The 21,492-nt window shown below is 51.0% G+C and overlaps 1 protein-coding gene across 3 annotated transcripts in view; it reads right to left on the reverse strand.

Annotated features, from left to right (window-relative positions):
• SIPA1L2 (signal induced proliferation associated 1 like 2) overlaps positions 1–20,399 on the reverse strand; it is a 118,646-nt gene extending 98,247 nt beyond the window's left edge. For 2 of the 3 annotated variants that reach the window (XM_080651211.1, XM_080651209.1), the window contains exon 1: positions 20,169–20,399. The gene's annotated coding sequence lies outside the window, so the exon portion shown is untranslated. The remainder of the gene's footprint in view (positions 1–20,168) is intronic. The other variant, XM_080651210.1, reaches the window with a different exon arrangement.
• Positions 20,400–21,492: the final 1,093 nt, after the last annotated feature.

Here is a 21,492-nt window from a genome sequence, read left to right on the forward strand (position 1 = left end):
TCCAGGAAGCTCTGCCAGTAAGAATTGTGGCCCAAGGCGAATGGTTACCTGCTGCAGGAAGTTGCATCGTCTAGGGCAGGGGTGGGCAAACTTTTTGACTCGAGGGCCACAATGGGTTCTTAAACTGGACCGGAGGGCCGGAACAAAAGCATGGATGGAGTGTTTGTGTGAACGAATATAAATTCAAAGTAAAGGAGCGGAGGGGAGAGTAAGAGAACCGGATAGAACAGCCGGATCCGGCCCGTGGGCCGTAGTTTGCCCACGGCTGCGCACCCCTCTGTGCCTGCCCCAGGGGGAAGCAGCTGTACTGGCTTCTGAGAGGCTGGTGGGGGTGTGCAGACTGGAGCAGGTTTGGCCCCCCGGGGGGCTGAGACCACCCCTCCGTGCCCAGCTGCAGCGCTGAGCAGAGCCACGTATCCGAGTTGTGCAAGGCCTGACTGAGCCTCCCGTGGAAGGGACTGTCATCACAGGACAGGATGACAGGGCTCTGCAGAAGCGCCTGGATCAGAGGAACGCCACACACCATTCATCCATTCATCGCACTGTATCTACCTCGGCATCTCCTGTCCAAGATAAGAAGCAGCTTCCAGAATGTGTGTGACTCACACTTATCAGATGAAAAAGTCTGACAAGGAAAGTACGAGTGATTGGAAAGGAAACACTTGCGTGTAAGCGGGGCTCTTGCCAGAATCCTGGGCAAGAATCCGCACCGGCATTTACCGCCTTCCGAGCGGCTCCCTGGCCCCGGACTGGCCCCAGAGCAAAACCTTGGGCCCAGGGGGAGCTGGCCAGGGATCCTGGGGGCCTGAAGCTGAGGTCTGGAAGGAGCTATAAACGTGATACGAGCTCTGAGTTTTTAAAGGAAGGGGCACCGCTGGTGACAAGAGTAAAAAAAGAATTAAAAAGCATTTGTTTGCCTGGCCAGTGTGGCTCAGTGGTTGAACATCAACCTAGGAACCAGGAGGTCACGGTTCAATTCCCTGTCAGGACACATGCCCGGGTTGCAGGCTTGATCCCCAGTAGGGGGCGTGCAGGAGGCAGCCGATCCATGATTCTCTCTCATCATTGATGTTTCTATCTTTCTCTTCCCTCTCCCTTCTTCTTGAAGTCAATAAAAATATATTTAAAAAAATAAAATAAAACGCAGTTGTTTGCCTCTCTGTGCTGTGCTATATTAAGCAGAATAATAATAAAGTAGATCCTGAAAACAGAAATTTTGCAATCAACTTTTTTATGCCAGTTCCCCTCCCTAATAGGTTAGGGCCAAAATGCACTCCCTTTTATTTTCGGTTAAGTATTTCCAGCTTCTTCTGGTGACTCCACACTCTGAGGGCAGGATTGCCTCATCTGGGCAAATGCCGTGCCGGCTGTAACCAGGGGCTGAATGTGGCCTGCTGAGACAGCTGGGTCGCTGGGTTGGCTGAGAACCAACCCCTTACCGTCTGGAGCTGGGTTTCTGCTGGTTTTCGTTGTGTGTGGTTTTTTGCCTGAGGGTCTCTGTTTGTGTAATTTCCTAAAAGAGATGACAACCCACATTTTTTTTTTATTGATTTCAGAGAGGAAGAGAGAGGGAGAGAGATAGAAACATCAATGATGAGAGAGAATCATGGATCGGCTGCCTCCTGCACGTCCCCTACTGGGCACCAGGAGTCAAACCGTGACCTCCTGGTTCACAGGTTGATGCTCAACCACTGAGCCACGCTGGCCGGGCACAACCTAAATTTAAGAGACGCCTGCTGAATGACATAATGGGGCCCGTCTCTGAGGTCCCCGTGCAGTCAAGTCAGCAGAGGCTGGTCCGACTGGGCACACGGCGCTCAGTTCCAGAGCAGGCGGCCCGGAAACTCGGGGAATAAAGGGCCTCAGGACACCTGGGCCACAGCCACTCAGCCGGCAAGCGACACTGGTCCTCTCCGCGTCCTAGAAAACTGGTTACATAAGGCCTGATGAACTCCTGCAGGCCCCTGTAAACAGTTATTGTTTCTCATGACAGAAATACTTCCACTCCTCCCCAAGGCCTAACTCACGCAGCCTGCTTCCTGAGACCAGGGGTGCCCGAGACTAACCTACAGGGGAGGAGGCCTCAGCAGCAGCCCGCACTGCACCCCTAAAGCAAGGAGGGGAGCCACGGGGAGCCCACCCTAACCTAGCCCCAGACCAGGCCTCCCCCAGGGTCAGCCAGCGATGAAGGCAGTGCAGGCTTCAATCTGAAGCCCAGGGCCCTGCCCTGAGACCCCAGTGCACAGTTCAGGGGCCAGAAAACAAATTCTAGGTCCTCACCTAACATGCCCTGCTCCTGGAAATGATGGGCACCCCGTCTTCCCCCCTCTCCTCTCCCACTGAACCCTCACATGGCACCTTGTTCCCAAGTTTAAAACTTATTCTAAGTGCCCGGCCGGCGTGGCTCCGTGGCTGAGCGTCCACCTAGGACCCAGGAGGTCACGGTTCGGATCCTAAGTCAGGGCACCTGCTGGGGTTGCAGGCTCGATCCCCAGTAGGGGGCGTGCAGGAGGCTTCCGATCAGTGATTCTCTCTCATCATGGATATTTCTATCTCTCCCTCTCTGAAATCAATAAAAGATATATTTTTTAAAATATATTTTTAAATAAAAAAAATAAGAAAAAATATGGGATTCTGATTCTCCAGCAATGCACGCCTTCTTCTTACGCGATCGCACGTGGGCGCTGGCTGTCCCACCATCGGACTCGGGCGCTGCTGTTGAACGCCGCAGGCAGAGCTCAGGGGACAGGGCCATTCGGGCCACGCACCTGGCCGCGGACGTGTGATGGGAACAAGGACGTAACAGTGAGTCTGTGTTACAGGCAGCTCTGTGACAGCAGCAGGATGGCCCGCCGGGTCTAATACGTCTCACGCACACGCACTGCAACTTGATGGATGGTAAGAGCTGACTTCAGGGCCGCCAGGCAGACATGATCCTGAAGCGGCGCTTCCATAAGTCACACCAACGGACTCCCAGAGAGACAGCCCGCCTTTGACACTGCACTTCATTTAAGCGGCCACTTCCGCATTTTAATAGAGCCATTAACAGGTGTGAAAGAAGAACGAGCTGTCTTTCTGAGACCTTCCTTATAGCTTACAAATTAGCTAATTTTTATTTTTAATGTAAATGTCAAAAAGCATAATATCGAAGGCCAGCAATTATCCTGTTAGAGAGATGTGGGTGTTATGGGAGGCAAGGGGCATTCGTGGTCTTTTTAAAGGAAACGCCAACGTCTGTCATTTAACTCCTGCCAACTGAGAAAGATGCCCCCGCTGTAAAGGATTGGTAGCTGTGAAGATTATATAAAATAATGTATTTAGGAGGAAGTCATTCAGCGCCTTACCAATAAATTAGATTAATAATAAAAAATAAATTCCTGCCAAAACCGGTTTGGCTCAGTGGATAGAGCGTCAGCCTGGGGACTGAAGGGTCCCAGGTTCGATTCCGGTCAAGGGCATGTACCTTGGTTGCGGGCACATCCCCAGTGGGGAGTGTGCAGGAGGCAGCTGATCGATGTTTCTCTCTCATCGATGTTTCTAACTCTCTATCCCTCTCCCTTCCTCTCTGTAAAAAATCAATAAAATATATTTAAAAAAAAAAATTTAAAAAAAAATAAAAATAAAAATAAATAAATAAATTCCTGTCCAGCTGGCGTGGCTCAGTGGTTGAATGTTGACCTATGAACCAGGAGGTCACAGTTCGATTCACAATGCTTCGGTTGCGGACTCAATCTCCAGTAGGGGGCGTGCAGGAGGCAGCTGATCCATCATTCTCTCTCATCATTGATGTTTCTCTCTCCCTCTCCCTCCCTCTCTAAAATCAATAAAAATATATTTTAAAAAAATAAATTCCGGAAATTAAATTATAAATATGTATGTATTTTTCCTATGTAACAAGTTTGAATGTTAAAAGGTTAAAAAAACTAGTGTTTAAAATCTAACATACAAGACCGGCAAATAATTTTCAAAGGAGTTCTACCTACATGACAACTAGCTTAGATTATAAATGCTTTCATGGTAAAGAACATGTACCAAAAACCTATTTATCAGACATAATAGGGACCTAACATGTTTGCTAATTACTTGCCTTGAAAACTTCTGTTAAGTATAATCAAAAGAACAAATCAGGAAGATTACATAATAAAATAAAATAATCTAAACTATATTGAGCCAGGAAACTATACTGAAACAGACTTACACTTTTTATTGATTTTTAGAGAGAGAAGAAGGGAGAGAGAGACAGAAACATTGGGTGAGAGAGAAACACAGATCGGCTACCTCCCGTACATGCCCCAACTGGGGATCAAACCTAAAACCCAGGCATGTGCCCTGACCAGGAATTGAACCCTCAAATATTTTGATGTACATACATCGCTCCAGCCAACCGAGCCACCGGGCCAGGGCAAACTGACAGTATTTAAAGGATATGTATAACTGAGTCATATAATTCAAATATTTTAATGCCACACTTTTCCTATCACAAAATTAATGCGTTCATCTTAAAAACACAGTAAAAGAAATGAAAAAAGAAAAGAAAATGGTAATTACACATAACACAACCACAAGCAATAACCACTGTAATTTTTTGCTGTATCCCTGTTCTGTTGATGCATATGCACGTTTAATTTCCCCGTGAAATTGGGATCTATTATATATACTACTTAGTGAGAAAATGTCTTCATTTAATATTCTGTGAACATTTCCCACTGTCATTAAATGGCCTTATAAAACAAGACACTTAATTGACTTAAATGACTTGATCATATGGAGAATCATAATTTAATATCTTACTGCCAATATTTTTCCAGTTTCTCACATTATAATTAATACTGCACGCTCACACATGCACACATCTTTTGGGCCAAATGTGATTATTTCTCTGGGGTGAATGCCTCACCCCAACTCCCCACACAATTACTAACCTTCTCCTTTATTAAAATCCGCAGAGCTTAACCCGGAAGGCGTGGAGTGCCGAGTGCAGAGGTTAGGAAAGCGCTTGACCCTTTCCTTCCCCTCCCATCTATTAACCTTTGACCCCGTGCCATTGAAGAGCTGCATGGTTTGAAGTCTGCAGGGACAGGTGTCGGGTCAGCTGGTAATGTCCCCACTTCCCACCCACACCCATCCTCCTTCACCTCTGGAGGGAAATGGACAGAGAACCTGAAGGCAATTTCTCACAAGAGCCCCAATGTCGGGGGGCGGGGGGGTGGGGGGGACGACTGCGTGGAGGACTGACCACCTGCTAGATTGAAATAACAGAAAACAGCCCGGCCGGTGTTGCTGAGTGGTTGAGCGTCCACCTAGGAACCAGGAGGTCAGGGTTCGATTCCCGGTCAGGGCCCATGCCTGGTTGCCGGCTCCATCCCCAGTTGGGGGCGTGCAGGAGGCAGCTGATCCATGGTTCCCTCTCATGGTGGATGTGTCTACCTCCCTCTCCCTTCCTCTCTGAAATCAACAACAAAAAAAAATTGTTTTTTGATAAAAAAAAAAAACAAAAAAAAACGCCAGCTGCTAAGAAATAAAAAAAATTCTTTTCGAATGGTCTGTATTCCACAACGATCATCTCCTTTCTCTGAAAGCTCGGGAGCAGGAGACTCACCCCCATGAAACCGGGGAGACCGGTTTGGCAGCTGCTGAACCGGAATGGTGACTCAGGGCCCATCATGCCCTTCGGGGCTGTGATGTTTTATGGGCAGTTGTCAACGGTGACACACAAGTACACACATTCCCGACCCCTTTTGTTCATCAAAAGACAAATACACCACGAGGGTACAGAATAAATGGTTAGACGGCAGGTCAAAGGTAAATTCTGAATTACATCACTGGGTTCTTTTGGATAGAAGTTTAAAATGAACACGCTGAACTGGAGGGAGTGTTTTAAAACCCCTGCTTCCCTTTCCAGCGCCTAATGGAACAAAACACAGAAACTACCGCTGAAACCGGTTTGGCTCAGTGGATAGAGCGTCGGCCTGCGGACTGAAGGGTCCCGGGTTCGATTCCGGTCAAGGGCATGTACCTTGGTTGCGGGCACATCCCCAGTCAGGGGTGTGCAGGAGGCAGCTGATCGATGTTTCTCTCTCATCGATGTTTCTAGCTCTCTATCCCTCTCCCTTCCTCTCTGTAAAATATCAATAAAATATATTAAAAAAAAAAAAAAAAAAAAACACAAACTACTTCGATGCGCGTTAGCCCCGGCAAACAGCGTGTCCGCCACCAGAGCCTGACGAGGTAAGTTCATACCACTTCCCCGCTTGGAATCTTGACTGCCATGCACAGCATTTGTTCAGACTGTATTATTAGTGTGTAATATGGGGAGCTGCTCTTTCACGCCCACAACAACAAACAGTTACGCGTGTAAAGGTGACTCATTATATGACCCTCCTACCCGCTCCATTCCTGTGAGCTACCTGCACGCTTCCTTAAGTGCCTGTCTTTCTTCCTATATTTCTTGTGATTATTCACGGGAATGTAATGTTATGTGTGAAAGCTAACAATAAACGTTTGGGGTTTGTTGTTGCTAATCCTCACCTGAGGATAAATTCCCATTGACTTTTAGAGAGAGGGGGAGGGAAGGGGAAAGACAGAGAGAAAGAGAGAGAGAGAAACATTGATGTGAGAGAGACACGTCGATTGGTTGCCTCCCACACGCCCCACTTGAGCCTGCAATGGAGGTACATGACCTTGACCAGAATCGAACCCAGGACCCTTCAGTCCAAGGGCCAGTGCCCTAATCCACTGAACCTACCGGGCTAGGGTGGGGCGTTTTTAGTTTGTGTTATCTTTAGCACTGAGTACTCACACCACAAGAAAGTAAACTCAGAATCACAGAAGGTGTCAGGAAGCAAAATCCTTGATTATTCTGTGGTTTTATTAATGAAATGCATTAAAAAAAATACTACTGACCAGATGAACGTCACAATGTCTCACCCAGAGAAATTACTGAAAACAGGATTCTCAGGAGCCCCTTATTACAGAGTTGTTGTTTTTTTAATATATTTTATTGATATTTTACAGAGAGGAAGGGAGAGGGATAGAGAGCTAGAAACATCGATGAGAGAGAAACATCGATCAGCTGCCTCCTGCACACCCCCCACTGGGGATGTGCCCGCAACCAAGGTACATGCCCTTGACCGGAATCGAACCCAGGACCCTTCAGTCCGCAGGCCGGCGCTCTATCCACTGAGCCAAACCGGATTTGGCCCCTTATTACAGTGTTTTAAAGGCCCTCGCCTGATGGTTAAGCTGCAGAAATCCCAGACAAGAAGCCAAAAGCAGGCTCAGGCGGCCTCCAGCAAGCCCCCGCTCCTGCTCGGGAGTCAAGGGGTTAACAAGGTCCTACACATCCTCTGGAACACGGACTGTCTTCCAGAGATTCTGGACATCAGGTGGAATCTACACATTCAGCAGCGTGCAGCAAGGACTAAAACCAGAGAGCGGGACCACGGGAAGCCAAGGTTAGGAGGGTCAGGCTTTTAGAAACCAGCCAGGGATCATTCCAGAGCCCAAAAGACACAAAGGCAAAAAATTCTAGATGAAAACATTCAACTTGGTTCACGCCTCCATTCAGGGAGCACAGAATATGAACTTCCAGGGGCCAAAGCCTTTTTTTTTTTTTCCTGTTTTTAATATATTTTTATTGGTTTCAGAGAGGAAGGGAGAGAGGGAGAGATAGAAACCTCAATAACGAGAGAGAATCATAGATCGGCTGCCTCCTGCACGCCCCACACTGGGGATGGAACCCACAACCCAGGCACGTGCCCTGACCGGGAATCGAACCTGGGACCTCCTCGTTCCTGGGGCCGACACTCAGCCACGGAGCCACGCCGGCCGGGAGCCAAGTGCCTTTGAATCCAGAGAACACACCCAGCACCTGAACGGCAAGAAGCCAGCGGGGCTTGAGCACAACCTTGGATGAATCGCCCACAGGATTAAAGGCTCCACCCGCAGTCTTTATTCCGAGTCCAACAATAACAGAGACCCTGGGTGGGAGGGGCTGTGGGAAAACCACTTCCAGGAGGATTTCTAGAATATTCGAAATTCTGCCCTAGCCAGTTTGGTTCAGTGGATAGAGAGCATCAGCCTGCGGACCAAAGGGTCCCGGGTTCCATTCCGGTCAAGGGCAGGTACCTCGGTTGCAGGCTCCGCCCTGGCCCGGGCCCTGGTCAGGGCAAGTGCAGGAGGCAACCCATCCATCGTTTCTCTCACATCGATGTGTCTCTCTGTTTTTCCCTCTTTCTTCCGCTCTCCCTAAAAATCCATGGAAACATAGCCTCTGGTGAGGATTAACAACAACAAACGAAAAGAATATTCCAAACTCTCTGGCATCTCCTCCCCCTCTTCCCATGAAGACCTGCCCCCTGAGAAAACTTCCTCCTCTGGAAACATCCCCGTCTTCCTCCCAACTACCCAGCCAACAAACTCAGTATCTTAGTGAGAAACCGGCCCACGCTGCCTGCAGCACAGGGAGAGCAGAAAGAGACGAGGCGTTTGGTGGATGCAATAGCGCTCTCCAAGGGCAAAGGTCACTGTCAATGTTTACCTATTAGTGGAAAGTCAGCGCACACACCTTGAGAGGCATGTTCACGCAGGGCCGAGGCCGACCCACACATCACAGGCCAGTGTCCCTCCCTACACGTGAGCGTGACGCTTCAGCTGAGACACCCGTCCTCGGAACGTCCGTCAACCTGACCTCGCTGATTAAGCTCCTCACTGCTTTTGTTCACGACAAACAGAAAGATGTAAAAAAAAAAAAAACTCCCCCACGGCCACGGTGGGAGTTGCAGGCACCCCATCTGCAGCTGCTCAGCCCCAGCTTCTGCCCCAAATCAAGTGAAGGCTCACGGCACGTTCCCCTGCTCTCCGTCACCCTCCGCAGCTGTGTTCTTATCGCTCCGGAGGATCCCTGCATCCTTCCACGCTTACATTATTGGCAAAAGTCAGCAAAACAGCATAACCCGTCTGTAACACGTCCTGAGCGGACAGCAGCAGTGGGGGGAAGTGAAGGCAGCATCCAGATTCCCCCGATGCCGCGATGCACCGAATGCAATGAGCACCAGGCAGCCTTTCCATCTTCAAAGAACGTGAGGCTCATTTATCCCGACCAGGAGTTTGCTCCCCGCTTTGCATCTGTTAGTGGAAAGTGACAAGCCTATCTTGAAGTTTTACTCCCTTGCAGATCTTCATCTAAGAACATGGACACTCTGCCCAGCTGGTGTGGCTCAGTGGTTGAGCGTCCACCTATGAACCAGGAGGTCATGGGTTCGATTCCTGGTCAGGGCACGTGCCTGGGTTGCAGGCTCGACCCCCCAGTGTGGGGCGTGCAGGAGGCAGCCAGTCAATGATTCTCCCATCATTGATGTTTCTCTCTATCTCTCTCTCCCTTCCTCTCGGAAAGCAATAAAAATATTTAAAAACCAAAATAAGTCATCAACTGAGAAAAGCTCTAGTAGAAGATTCATTCTGTTGTTAGAATGGAAGTGCCATGAGCAACGCCCCTGCGTGTACTCACCACCATGCCCTGAGTCCCTCCTACTCCTGGGCCGTGCCCCCAAGAGCACGCAGTCAGCACCGGACGCCTGAATGCCCACGTGCACCTGAGCGCCCACAGCCTGACAGGCAACCCACCCATCGCCACAATGCAAAACACTTTTTCCTTTAGGTTTATGACACACTCTATACAACCTTAAGCGAATCACAATGACGTTGCTTTTACTGATAAAGCCCATGTTTTGAGTTGCGAAACCTAAACCACTCAAGGAAGTAAGTTTGGTTTTAGGCAGAGTTGGTTGACGGGGACAGCGCTCTGAGCAGGAACGTCACTGCACACAGGGGCCACTCAACGAAAATGCAAATCCTAACCCTTTCCAAGGCCTAACCCTGCCCCCACCGGGCCTCCACCCATTCCTGGCCGTGCAAACCCACCTTACGCTCAGGGACCAGGGAGTCTTTCCCTGAGGGAGTTAGTGCCCACCCACCCGGGTCTCACCGACACCGGAGTCTTTTGCTAACACACCGGACACGCGGCCATCCGCTCGCCAGGACACTTACAGGACATGGGAAGTGAGCTCATCCCCCAAGGAGCAGCGCCCCAGCCTACAGGGTCTGGTTGTGGAAGTATTTCCGAATCTGCACAGCGAGGAGGTCTGATTGCAGGATATCTGGGAGGCACCTCGGAGGCCTGCAAGGCTGCAGCTGGTAAATTTGCTGACTGTGCCAGACACTTCCTGGGGGAGAGGATGGGGAGGAGGTGAGAAGGTCCCTGCCCGCAGGGGCCTCACACCCTGGGGCGCCCTGACTCACTTGGGATCCTCAGGATGCCAGAGGTGAAAGAGAGATCCTCATTTCAGACCTGATTATCCTCCCTGCCCGCCAAACAGGCCTCAGGCCACTCCGGCTTCTGCAACAGCAAGGAAACCCTACTTCTGTGCTCCAAAGAGTTGGGGGAAGTTATGGCCTCTCCCCTTAGGTTTAATTTCCCAGGAAAGGAGGAGGTGAGAGTTCAGTCTGAAAGGGGCTGAGGCTCGCAGCGCAGCACAGAAAACAAGCACACGCTATGGTTCAGCTGCTCCACAGCCTGGGAGCCTGAGTCACACGCTCCGTCCCGCCACGCCTCCCAGGTGCTACGGCGTGGGAAGGACACGCGGGGCCAGTACCTGCTGATGGAATGACAAGGAAACAGGAAGATTAAAGGCAGCGTCCCCGGGGACCATCCTGGGGCAGACACACACCCAGTGCCCACCGCGCCCCCTGCGGCCCCTGGGGGAGGGGCTGAGCGCCCGGGGGCCAGGCTGGGGAGGCATTCAGAAAGCTCCCCAGACCCAGACGCTCGGCGACAGCAGCCATCAGACATCACCCGGATCTGCCGGCCCTAAAATTAGCAAGAGCAGTTACTGCCACGCCTGCGTCAGAGCCTTCCCATGGCCCGCCGCCAGCTTTAAACAAGTCGCCCACTTACTCCACCAGGGACACAATATCCTGGAGCAGCGCCAGCGGAGCAGGTCAATGGCTGCTCCAATCCCAGGCGGGGTTTTAGAATTCACTGCGTGGTGAGCAAAGTCCTGATGGGCTACACCTGCAACAGGGGGGTGGGGGAGTGGAGGAGGGGGTGAGGAGAGAGGCGGGGGGGGGGGGGGGAGGAGTTGCAAGCACTTATTCTTTGGGTGAGTTAAGTACTCTGTGTAACAAACCCTTTTGATTACTTTTATATATATATATATATATATTGATTTCAGAGAGGAAGGGAGAGGGAGAAAGAGATAGAAACATCAATGATAAAAATCATGGATCGGCTGCCTCCTGCACGCCCCCTTCTGGGGATCGAGCCCGCAACCCGGGCCTGTGCCCTGACCGGGAATCGAACCGTGACCTCCTGGTTCATGGGTTGATGCTCAACCACTGAGCCTCGCCGGCTGGGCCCTTCTGAGCACAGTATTTAAGTGGCTGAAGTTTATTTAAGGGCTCCCCCCGTTCCACTGGCTTCAACAAAAATCATGCAAATCTAACCAAGTTTAAACGCAAAACAAAACCCGCTTTCCGCTTGTGGTGCTTCTGCTCATCTTGGCACGGACTCGGGAGCTGAAGGAATGTTCTCTGCGCCACCACGGGGGAGCGCACGGCTCCCCAAGGAAGAACCGATAACCTGAGGCAACCAGCAGGCTGGCTACCTGGGTGCAAAGGACAAAATTTCCCATGGATGGCGGCCGGTCCACTGACTGACAGAACAGGCATGTTTCAGATCAGGACAACAAGCGCATTAGCCCAACCCTGGGCCACCAGGACCCCTGTCGGGGCAGCTGGCTGGGTAAGGCCGCCACTCCCACATGCTAGCACCTTCTCTCCTCCCTCCCTCTCGCTCTCTCCTTTCATTCATTCATTCCTCTCATGATTCAGGGAGGCCAGGCAGGCCTCACCAGGCGGCTATGGGCCAGAGGAAAGAGCCTTGAGAACTGAGATTCGGAAAACCACGTTTTCTCTCTCATTAAACTTAATTTCTGCATCAGTAAAGGGATAATCCCATCAGCCTTATAAGGTTCTCTTGTAACAGCATCCATGGAAGTCAGTACAATAGCTGTTTTTAAATTTACCTTGAGAAATCTCTCTCCCACGTTCTTTATTCTGTCCCTACGTCAAAAACAGCAGCCCCCCTCGCTCACTCTTCTCATCACTTTACAACTTTTTAAACAGGAAAACAGATCAACTGTTCCATGAAAATGACTTACAATAACTCTTAAACAATTAGGCAATTTTAATATTATTTAGGCTACTCTCTCAGCCTTCCCTGCAGCTTTCAGCATAGCATCCCTTAGCACCCAAATTCCAACAAACAGGAGTTAGAATGAAATTCCCCTAAATTCACATCACACAGGAATTGGTATGTCAGGATAGCAAGAATGAAAGACTTCTATCTGCAAGATTAAAGCTTTGTTTACTGAGCACCTACTATATCACCATCAGTCATATTCTAATGTCCTTTGCTGTCCTTAAAAGTACAGACTCAATGAAGGTACACGATACACCATCATTTCCTGTAGAAATTATCGCGGCTCATGGGCTGGGAGATGAACGGCAGGTAATCATTGACAGTCGCCTGGATTAAGAGCCCACCCCTGAGCTTTTCGGTTCCTGATTCCAACAGGGAAGCAGCTGTCAGCTGGGACCAGACTTTGGAAGCTGGGAAGGCGCAACCCACACCTTCCCGTGAAAGTAAGGTCCCCCTTCTGCTCGGGGTACCCAGTCTCCCCACTTCCTCTCAGGGCACCCCCCCAGGCTCCCGGATCCACCCCTGTGCTGGTTCTGATGGAACCAGGAACCCAGGGATCTCTGCTGTTACCTTCTGCAGAGCTGACTCACCGGTCATTTCAAATAACCCAGGAAAGACATGACATGAGGTATAAAAGGTCCTCACGGTAGGTCCTCAACAGAGACAGAACTTCAAAGCGACACGACTTAAGGTCAGCAAAAGCCAAGGTACACGGCTGTCTCCTGTGCGAACCACGGCTCTCCGTCATCCTTAAACAAATATTTGTGTGCTAACAGCCTGTCTGTGGCCAGAACCGCTGGAGAGCAGGGAACAGCGGTAAACCAGAAACATCCCTGTCCAGACCGCCTTGTGTCCCATGGAGGAGAGACAGAAGGTAAACACGCAAGATCAATATGCAACAGAAAGCCAGACAATGGTGAGTGCTATGGATTAGAATCGGGCCGCGCTCGGGGGAGGGGAGCATGCAGAGCAGGCTGGGGCGCTGGTTTAGCCTGCAGCTGAGGTGCACAGAGGCGGTGGCTTGCCTCCCCACCCCAGAGAGGGGGGGACCCCCACACCTCCCTCACAATGGGGGAGGCTGTGGGCTCCAGTCCTAGCCAATAATACACAAGCAGAACTATACTCTTAGTTTGTACTTTCCAAGTTATACTTAACTTTTTTTTCATTTTTTAACGTATCTTTATTGATATTAGAGAGGAAGGGAGAGGGAAGAGAGAGACGGAAACATCCATGATGAGAATCATGGATCGGCTGCCTCCTGCACGCCCCACATGGGGGATCAAGCCCGCAACCTGGGCATGTGCCCTGACCGGGAATCGAACCGTGACCTCCTGGTTCATTGGTCAATGCTCAACCACTGACCCACGCCGGCCGGGCTGTTCTTTCCTTTTAGAAGTTTCTGGATGAGCGAGTAAATGATTAGTTATGTCTTCCACCGTGACTCTGGGTCTGGTGTCAGCTCTGTAGGATAGCACAGCGCTTCCTCAACAGCTGAGTTCAACCAGAAACATTCCAAGAATAGTATCCCCTATTCCATTACACACCCCTCCCCGCCCCAAAATGAAACCTCAAGCTAATAAGCAACCCACAACCAATTCTGGAAGAGAACGGGCCAACATGTAATGTCCTCGGGGAAAGGACACACACAGTAAGTGCTGGGCCCATTAAGGGAAGAGTGTGTCCGAAGCCTTCCTTACCAGACCCCCCCCAACCCCCACCCCCTCCACCCCCACCCCAGGAGCCTAGAAATTGCTCCCACGTAGCCAGGAAGGCCCACCAGAGAGGGTGGAAGAGCCGTGGACTCCACGCTGGGCCCACACATTTCAAAGGGTAACTCAGGTGCCCTTGAGGCCCAAAAGAAAATGCTCCGACTTCTGTTTATTGATTGATTGATTGATTGATTGATTGAATAGTTCACTGATTATTTATTTATTTATTTTTTGTCGACGGAGAGGGAGTGAGAGAGAGAAACGTCAATGTGAGATGCACATCAATCAGCCACCTCCCGCATGCGCCCCACTGGGGATCGAACCACGGGCGACCCCTCAGTGCCCTGGACCACACCCAAACAACTGAGCCACACAAAATATCACCCTTCTTAAAATTAATAACTTTATGTTTTATAATATCGCATTTTAGCATGGTAGAGTTATATACATACATACATGTAATATATTGTACATAGACACAAGCAAATGTGTGGACACAGACATCCATATATGGGTGTTGAGCTGGGTGATTTTAGATAGCGAGGTTGCACATTGAAAAAAGTTCAGAGACCGAACTACAAAGGAACAATTGTTCTTTGGATTAAGGCCTTATACACTTGTCCTGTATGAAGAATCAAAAGGCTTTCTTATCATTATTTATCAGAAACGTCAATGCAAGAGCTATGCCTGAGCCACGTGAATATGCCCCGTTCAACCGGGAACCAAGCGCGTTAGCAAAGCATCTCGAGAAGACAGGGCATCCCCCACCACGGGGCCCCTTCTGCGTGCGGGTTATTCAGAGCTGAATACAGTGGAGACTTCCCTGCAGGCTCCAGAGAGGCCTTTACCGCGCCCTTGAAGAATTTAAATTAGGGGCCTTGCCCATAGTAAGAGTTATCGCCAGAAATCACTTTTTATGGCCTGTGGATAGGGCAGGACAAGCTTCTAATTACTGGAAACCTGTTCTTACTGTCCTGAGAACGACCTTGCTCCCATCTGAAGTCCCACGCTGCCTCGCCTCACCCTTAGCTCAGAATGTCATGTGTCCCCCACTTTCCCTTTCTGTCTCGGGACTCCCCCGCATACCTGGGGTTCCCCCTACGTACATTCGTAATTACTTTTTGGTTTTTTTTTTTCCTCTCGTTAATCGAATCTGTCTCCTGTAGATTGAATGATCAGACCAGCTGAAAGACCCTTAAAGGCAAGCCTCTCCCTCCCCCACGTGGATGACACAGGCTACTCTGCCCTAAGCATCCGTCAGAAATCTTCTTAAAAGGCAACCAATCAGCCTACTTTGGACTACTTCACGTCTCGGATGGCTCAACCAACTGGGGGCTTCTTTCAGCGGGTTTAGCTGTGATGCAGGAGTGGGAAATTCGGAGCGAACCCATGGGCAGAGCCGGAAAGGCCCCTATGGCTGTTTATTTGTGCAACAGGAAGAGCAGAGTACTAACTAATTAAAACACGGGGGACGTGAGGGGAGATTATGGTCTCTCCCCAATAGCTGCAAACAACTGGAAATAAAGCCATACCAAGCCACCAAAACTAGTTTAAGAAAGCCCCACAGCCTGATTTTGTGTGTTTTTTTACAATCTTTTCTGTGCCTAAGATCACAGATAACAGGGTGGCCCTAGTCATTAGGCAGTCATTAAATATTTCTTTTTTTTTTAAATATATTTTATTGACTTTTTACAGAGAGGAAGGGAAGAGGGATAGAGAGTTACAAAAATCCATGAGAGAGAAACATCGATCAGCTGCCTCCTACACACCTCCTACTGGGAATGTGCCTGCAACCACGGTACATGCCCTTGACCGGAATCGAACCTGGGACCCTTCAGTCCGAAGGCCAGCGCTCTATCCACTGAGCCAGACCGGTTAGGGCGATGGGAAGACCTTTCAGCCTCTCATTTCCATTCAGTGGCAATATATCTCGATGAAATGCATGGGCGGTAGAAAGGAACTGCTGTTGTTACTTTTCAATGCAGTAACGTCAAATACTGACAGATAGGATGATCACTGCAATGTGCTCTCTGTTCTACAGGTGGATGAAAAGAAAACGAGGAACAACACACCGTAAGGCCTAGGACTCGACACAGCTTTCTCCACTGCACCTTTTTCTCTTTCCTGTCACGGAACTTGGCTATACGATGTTAGACAGGAACATCAAGAAGCAAGAAACTGGGTTACAACCAACGTGAAATCTCTATGAACCAAGTTCAGAAAGTATCAAAATAATTTATCTCAAGTGTGAAGCATTTATTTTTTTTTTAATATATGTTATTGATTTTTTTTTTTTTTTTTTTTTTTTTTACAGAGAGGAAGAGAGAGGGCTAGAGAGTTACAAACATCAATGAGAAAGAAACATCGACCAGCTGCCTCCTGCACACCTCCTACTGGGGATGTGCCTGCAACCAAGGTACATGCCCTTGACCGGAATCGAACCCGGGACCCTTCAGTCCGCAGGCCGACGCTCTATCCACTGAGCCAAACCGGTTAGGGCTCAAGTGTGAAGCATTTAAATGCCTGTCACACTCTTATCCTTCCTTTAAAAGGAGTCAGATTTTTTTAAAGGAGTAAAAGGATTGGAACAGAAAAGCTATTTCTGAATCACTGACTTCAAGGTAAACCAAGGAAGCGACGCCTCTCGTGAACGTCCACATGCAAACTTACCACACAAGCCAAAGAAAGGAAAGACACCATCATGGAAAACGTAGCCTATCTCAATCCGCAGTCATCTTCAGGACTCTAAAACGTCTACTTTAAATGTTAAAGAAACTCCATCCAAACTCATTTGCAACAGGCAAACTGGTATTCCCTTGTCCCTGGTGCCCAGTCTCTTTCTAGCCTATCACCTGCAGAGGAATTAGGCACATAAATAGAAGTAGAAGTCTGGAATATGGGTTCCTGTATTCTTGAGGGCTGCACTGCCTTTGTAATTCAAGTTCAAACAGACGGGGCCAGAGGGGAAAGGGGGGGACGACACTTTGCTTTTCGGTTAACAATGCCTGAATTTTCTTCCCATTCAGTATATCTTTGAAAGGATTTGTCATCCTAAATCCTAAACTCAAAGACTCGATGTCTTTCCCAGACTCAAAACAAACAAAAAACAACCTTGCATTGACCAGCGTTGGGGAGGGGGGGGGCGGGGGGCGCGGCTATAAACAGAGTGCTTTGCAAAGTATGCAGAAAATATGCAACCCCTTTTAAGCTACTTTTGATGACCAAGCACAGCACTTTTTAAACCAGCTTCAATTACCAGACAATTGCCCTTCAGGCCAGCTCACTGGTATTTCCTCACTTTCAAGAATAGATTTTTGAAATGAGTAACCCATCACCCCTTTGCCTCAGGTAAAAAAAATCCCCCACGGCAGACAGGCGTTTTACTGAGCTCAGGTATCAAAAATTCTTCAAAATACCATTTTAGTCCTGGGGTGGAGGGTGGAGGGTGGGGGGTGAGGGGTGGGGGTGGGGGGACCGACAAACCCATATTACACAGCTCTAACGGCCAAATCATGATGCTCTGATAATCCCCTACTCCAGGGGTCGGCAAACTCATTAGTCCACAGAGCCAAATATCAACAGTGCAACCACTGAAATTTCTTTTGAGAGCCGAAAACCGACTTCTGCGCATGGGCCACGAAGTTTCAGTCGCACTGGTATTTTGTGGAAGAGCCACACTCAAGGGGCCAAAGAGCCGCATGTGGCTGGTGAGCCGCGGTTTGCCGACCACTGCCCTACTCCATTCCATACAAGCTCTCTGAGAAAGGCTAAAATATTAAAACAGAAGCATTTGAGCCCAGCTGGTGTAGCTCAGTAGTTGAGCATTGACCTATGAACCAGAAGGTCACGGTTTGATTTGCAGGCTCGATTCTCAGCGTGGGGCGTGCAGGAGGCAGCCGATCAATGATTCTCTCTCCTCACTGATGTTTCTCTCCCCACCTCTCCCTTACTCTCTGAAATCAATCTATCTATCTATCTATCTATCTATATATGTTAAAAAGCATTTGATGAAAAATATACACTTAGGCCAGCTGGAGAAAATCAGCAGCTTCCCCTCCATACTTGCAATTTATCTCCTGCTTTCTTTTCAGGACCAAATGCTTATACTGCCTGTTATCCGAGTTGGCGTCACCCCACCTATAGGTAGCATGTGGGTACTGATAAAAGCTGTTTCTGATTTCATTTCCCATTTCCCAGATGTTTGCTAGAGAGTTCTTTTTTTTTTTCCCCTCCCTTCAGCTATTTATGAATACACTCTGATTTAGAACAAACAAATTCAACATGTTATATTTTAAGCTGAGCGAGACACACAATAAATGACAGCTACCAAGATAATTGCAAAATATCTCTCCAGCTTACATAAATACGTCTGCCTACCTAGGCAAGATTTGGGCAGGCTTGCTTTAGAAAAAAAAAAAAGAAAAAAGGGGGAAAAAAAGCACTTAAGACAGGTAACAGAAGCAGCTGCTGAAAAAGCCAAGTGCAGGCTATTGTACTTCTCATAAAAGGGACTGTGCTTAGAAGTGAAAAGCCAAATATCAACTATCAACTGGCGGAGGGGGGGGGGGGGGGGGGAGATGTTCCTCACATAATTCTTGGTATAAATCATGCACACATACTTCAACTACATCCCTTCCCCAAATGCATCCGTGGAGATTTTAGCCCGAATCAATAATACCGATTGTATCCAAAACTCAAGAAGGATCCTAAACCCCCCCCCCCGCAAGAACAAATTCTCGTCTACCTCTCCGAATCAAGCAGCGAACTCTGACATCAAGGGGTCAAGCTAAGTGGAACGGTTTGAATAGAATTACAGATCTCACCCGAGAACTCTGAATTTCTTCAAATAAGTCACCACAGGACACAGACATCCTTAAATTTGTGACTGGAGACAGTCCCCAAGTTGCCTCTTAGAATTCATCTTTGGGAAGGCCGAAATCATAGGCCACCTTTTGGCATCTAAATAAATACTGGTTTTATAGGGAAGTAACGCAGTTCAAAGAAAGTGACACTGTTGGAGTTTTCCCCCCTCCCATTACTAATTGTAAAACTGGAGAAGGGGGGGGGGAAAACCCACAAAAAAAAACCCTGATTGCCTAGACGTAGGCAACGCAAAAAGCCCAGTTGCCTCCACGCCTGTCATAAGAAAGCCATCTAGTGTTAACATTTAGCAATGAAAGCTGCAGACAAAAGAGGCAGAAAAGACATATCTGAGCGACTATTTGGAACTTACTGAGCAAACCTAGGAGAATCGCCAAGCCCCTTTGTTTTTAAAAAAAAAAATAAAAATAAAAAAATAAATAAGCCACCCATATCAAAACCAAGTCTAACCCTAAGAAGCAAAATCCAAAATCTCTTACCATTTCCATTTTGACCCAAATCCTGTCTGGAGGCCGGGATTCTGTGCCCAGCGCACTTGAGGTTTGCAGCCCGCGCGCCGGAGTCGGCTGGGGCTGGATTCATTGAACCGGAGCCGGTTAATGATGACAAATCCCTCCCAGGGGGGCGATGCCAACTTGTTTTCCTGCCCGCGAAGCCTGGGCTCCCGCTCCCAGATGCTGAACCGAAATGGATCGCTCGGCTTTGCCGCTCGGTTGCAAATTCATTGGAGGTGCCCGCGGGGACCCTCCCAGGACACGGCCAAACTAGCTGGGATACATCAGGCGGGGACCCGACCCGGGGCCGAGAGCCGAGGGCGCCGCGAACCTGGGCGCCCGGGCGGCGGCGGAGCGTCCGACTCCGAAGGAAGGTCGCGCCGAGTCCGAGGGTCGCCGGCCACTCGGGGTCCCGCAAAGGGGGCGCGGGGCGGGGGGTGGGGGGAAGAAGGGGTGCCGGCGCGGCTGGGGCTCTGGAAGCGGCTCCCAGGGAATCACCGCGGCAAGTTCGGCAACAACCCCGCCCCGGCACCCTTTCCCCTTCCCTCCGAGGTTAGTCACCGAGGAGGCTCCGGGCACCCCGAGGAGGTCCCCATTCGTGCGCGTGTCACTGAGACGGAAATAACCTTCCAGCCGATCGATTGGCAACTTTGGGAGATCGAGCGGCGGCGGCTCCGCTTGCACCCGGCTGGACCCCAGCGCGCAAGCCCCCCAAAGCGCCCCGCCGCCAGCCCCCCGAGGCAGCCCCTCCCCGCGGGGCAGTCCCCGCCGAGCCCGGCCCCAGACGCCACCCGCGGGCTCCCGTCCGCTCGCCCCAACACGCACCTCAGAGACGCGGCCGCCGGGACCTACCGGGGCCGCAGCCTGGCCGCCCGCCGCCGCGCTCTGCCCATCGGCCCGGACTCGGCCCGCGCCGGGCTCCGCGAGAGGCGGCCGGACCCTCCGGGAGGCGGCGCCGGAGCTGTCGGCCTGCGATCGGGCGATCCGGCGGCCGGGCGGCCGGGCAGGGCGCGCGCTTCTCCTCCGGCGCCGCCGCCGTCCGCGTCCTCCTCGCGCTCCGCCGGCTCTGCCCGGGCTCCAGACGCCGCCGCCGCCCGCCCGCCACAGGTCCCGCCCCCCGCCCGCGCCGCGGCCTCTTATTGGCCGCCGCTTGCAGGCCCCCTCGGCCCCGCCCTGCCATTGGGCGCTGCCTCAGTCCGTCCCGCGGGGTCTCGGGCTTCGGGAGCAGCGGGTGCGCGGTTCCCAGACTCCGGTGCGGGCGGGAGTGGAGGGTACCTGAGGGGCTCGGCCCCTGCCCAGGGCCCGGGCCACGGTCTCGGGGAGGGGGTGCAGGCACCCTGGGCCTGCCCCCCAGAAAGCCGTCGCCGTCCTCCTCCGGACCCCTTCGCCTCTCCCACAGGGAGACGTGAACCCCGAAGCGGCCCCCCGAACTGCCCCCTGCGCAGTCGCGACCCCGCCCGGCCTCCGCTCGGAAGTGGGGAGAATCGCACTCTCGGGTCGCTCGAGTCCCCGCGCCTCGAAGCCGTGGGTGTCGCCGCCCATGAGACCCAGGCAGCCGCGGGCGCTGCGCGGGGACCTGCCCTGGACGCCGCAGAGTCACCGCAGACGGCGACCCCAAGAAGAACTGCATCACCGTGTTCACGAGACGGCAGAGGGGCAGCCCTACTGTGTGCCAGCCCCTACACTGTGCCAGCCCCTACTGTGTGCCAGCCCCTACACTGAGCCAGCCCCTACTGTGTGCCAGCCCCGCAGGACGCCCCGAAATCGCCGAGGCTGTAGCCCTACTGTGTGCCAGCCCCGGGACCAGGCGGGGAGCGCTCTCGGACCTCCCAGGCAGTGCCCCTGCGCACCGTGGCTGGGGTGGGAGGTTGCACTGAGAAACGCATAAATAATTAGAACTTTAGAATGAGGTTCTGTAGGTGGTGGTGCTCAGAAACGCGAGGAAGGGGAGACCTTTCGGGGTCAGGAGGGAGGCCGGGAGAGGCACGCAGTCCCCGCGCCCAGCCCCTGCCGCCCACCCCGCCCTCCAAGCGGGCCTCAACCCCAGGAAGCAATGCTCCTGGATCTTTATTCCCACCGGGAAATGAACGGTTTATACCCGTCCTCTCTGTCTTTTAAAAGTATATTTTCATTGATGTCAGAGAGGAAG

This window comes from Plecotus auritus (assembly GCF_963455305.1).
Source record: "Plecotus auritus genome assembly, chromosome: 14".
Lineage (NCBI taxonomy): Eukaryota > Metazoa > Chordata > Mammalia > Chiroptera > Vespertilionidae > Plecotus > Plecotus auritus.